We start from the raw sequence: 3157 nt of genomic DNA, 5'->3' as shown, positions 1-3157 counted from the left end.
CCACGCCCGGCTGATTTTTTGATTTATTGTAGAGATGAGGTCTCACCAAGTTGCCCTGGCAGGTCACGAACTCGTGGGCTCAGGCAATCCACTCACCTCCCACCTCAGTTTTCTAAGTAGCTGGAACTACAGATGTGCACCACCATGCCCCGCTAATTCTTTGATTTATTGTAGAGATGACGTCTTGCCAACTTGCCAGGTTGTTCTGGAACCCACGGGCTCAGGCAACCCCCTAACCTCGGCCTCCCAAAGTGCTGGGATTATAGGTGTGAGCTATTGCGCCCGGCCCACCAAGACAATCTTAAGAAAAAATAAAAGTTGGTAGATTTACCTACTTGATTTTACGATATACTATGAAGTTAAAATAATCTTGACATAAAGATAGACAAGTAGACCGATGGGACAAAATACAGAGGACATAAGTAGACCACACGCATATGGTCAATTGATTTTCAACTAAGACTCTAATGCAATTCAATGGCAATCCTCTCGCCTCAGCTTCCCAAAGTGCTGGGATTATAGGCATGAACCACAATGCCTGGCCAAATGCAATTCATATATTTTTTATGAAAGTATAAAACGGTACAACCACTTTGGAAAACTGGTAAATTCTAATAAAGAACCCCCCCAGCCGGGCTCGGTGGCTCAGCCCGTAATCCCGCGCCTTTGGGAGGCTGAGGTGAGTGGATTGCCTGAGCCCGCGGGTTCGAGACCCGCCTGGGCATGCGAGGATTCATCTCTACAATAAATCAAAAAATTAGCTGGGTGTGGTTGCGCGCGCCTGTAATTATGGCTACTCGGAAGGCTGAGACGGAAGGATCGCCGGAGCCCAGCAGGTCGAGGCTGCAGTGACTGGAAGCAGCCACTGCACTCCAGTCTGGGCGACAGAGTGAGACTCCAACTCAAAAAAAAAAAAGGAAACCCCCTACAACTAGAATATTTTCACAAAAAGACCTGAAAAATAATGTTCATGACAGCTTTATTCATAAGAGTCAAAAATTAGAAATAACTCAAATAACTGTCAAGAGGGGAAAGAATAAATAAGAGTATGTTCATTTAATGTAATGCTACTCAGTAATAAAAGGAACAAATTAGTTAAACCTTCAATAATGTGAATGAATCTGAAAAATACTACATTCAAAAAAGAAGCCAAAACAAAATTGGATGGCTCCATTTATATAAAGTTCATAAACAAGTAAAATTAATATATAGTGATAGAAACAGAACAGTAGTTGATTATGCAGGTAGGAGACTAACTAGAAAGAAGCACAAAGGTTAGTCAGATGTGATGGAACATGTCTGTAGTCCTAGCTACTCAGGAGGCTGAGGGTGAAGGACTGCTTGAGCCCAGAAGTTTGAGGCTATGATAACACTTTTGCATTCCAGCCTGGATGGCAGAGCAAGACCCTGTCACTATTAAAAAGCAAACAAACAAGAAGCAGAAAGGAACTTTCAGCGGTGATAAAATTGTTCTAGATTTGGGTAATGGTAACCTAAGTGCATACTTAGTATCTGTGCATTTTACTGTATATGGCTTATTCTCCAGTAAAAGGTGGGGAAAGATGAAGTACATATCTGCATTAACTTTTTGCTCCTCAGTGCAAAGGTAGATTGACAATATCAATACATCTGTTTGCAATCACTAGGATAGTTGGAGAAAGTTTACCCAAACAATAAAGTAATATCACAAAGACTGAATTTTTTCCAAAGAACACTGATTTTTGAACATCTACAGTGGATCATTTTAGCTCAAACCACTGGGGAGACTGTGTTCTCATATCCATATGCTGTTGTTACTTTCTTAATCAAAGGAGACTAAAAGTTCAAATATTATCACATGAAGGGGGAGGGTCTACAGAATTTTTGAAAGTTCCTTTATGCTTCTTTCCAGTCAATCCCCGACATGCAGAATCAACTGCTGCTCTGATTTCTACCACAATATATTAATTTTATTTGTTCGTGAACTTCATACAAATGGAATCTTTTGAAGTACATTTGAAAAGCGTCTTTCTTTTTAAGAAAAAAAAAAGGAGCCGGGCTTGGTGGCTCAGCCTGTAATCTCGTGACTTTGGGAGGCTGTTGAGGTGAGTGGATTGCCTGAGCCCGCGGGTTCGAGATCCGCCTGGGCAACTTGGCGAGATCTCATCTCTACAATAAATCAAAATGAGCCGGGCATGGTAGTGCGTGGCTGTAGTTCCAGCTACTTGGAAAGCTGAGGGGGAAGGATCGCCAGAGCCCAGCAGGTCGAGGCTGCGGTGGCCAGGAGCGACCACTGCACTCCAGTCTGGGTGACAGAGTGAGACTCCAACTCAAAAAAAAAGAAAAAAAAGGGTATTTTTCCCTTTTCCAAAAATTGAACTAAGGTAAAGCAAAGCTCTAATTGATGCAGGCATATTGTGCAGGTATTAATAGTACTGCTCTCACTACATGCTCAATGTAGTGCAACCCTGAGAAGAGAATGAAGTTTATCTTTTTTTTTAAAATAAAGACATATTATCACTCAAAATTATTGGAAACCAATGACTGTGACAAATATCTAAATTTGTATTAATAATCAAGGTCAGACATGGTGGCTCATGCCAGTAATTCTAGCACTTTGGAAGGTTGAGGCAAGAGGACTACCTGAGCCCAGGGGTTTGAAACCAGCCTGGGCAACTTGGCAAGACCTTGTTTCTACAATAAATCAAAAAGTCAGCCAGGTGTGATGGCGCATGCCTGTAGTTCCAGCAACTTGGAAGGCTGAGGAGGAAGGATCATCTGAGCCTAGCAGGTCGAAGTTGCGGTGGCCGTGAACAGGTGCTACTGCACTCCAGCCTGGGCGACAGAGTGATAGCCTGACTCAAAAAAAAAAAAAAAAAAAAAAAGAATATATATGCCAGGTATATTGGCTCATGCCTGTTATCCCAGGACTTTGGGAGGCAGAGGTGAGAGGACTGCCTAAGCCCAAGGGTTCAAGACCAGCCTGGGCAACTTGGCAAGACCTCGTCTCTATAACAAATAAAAAAATTATCCAGGTGTGGTGGTCATGCCTGTGGTTCCAGCTGCCTGGAAGGTTGAGGTGGAAGGATAGCCTGAGTCCAGCAGGTCAAGGCTGCGTTGGTCATGAGTGTACCACTGCACTCCAGCCTGGGTGACAGAGTGAGACTCTGATTGAAAA

The 3157-nt window shown here is 43.0% G+C and overlaps 1 protein-coding gene across 4 annotated transcripts in view; it reads right to left on the bottom strand.

Moving 5' to 3' along the window:
• EIF2B3 (eukaryotic translation initiation factor 2B subunit gamma) overlaps nucleotides 1–3157 on the bottom strand; it is a 165785-nt gene that overhangs the window by 153782 nt on the left and 8846 nt on the right. The gene's annotated exons all lie outside the window — the stretch shown is intronic.

The sequence above is a fragment of the Carlito syrichta genome, unplaced genomic scaffold (assembly GCF_000164805.1).
Source record: "Carlito syrichta isolate Samal-C Ts95f unplaced genomic scaffold, Tarsius_syrichta-2.0.1 Scaffold309730, whole genome shotgun sequence".
Lineage (NCBI taxonomy): Eukaryota > Metazoa > Chordata > Mammalia > Primates > Tarsiidae > Carlito > Carlito syrichta.
Note: the sequence above shows the minus strand (reverse complement) of the source record. Positions and strands in the feature narration are given on the sequence as shown.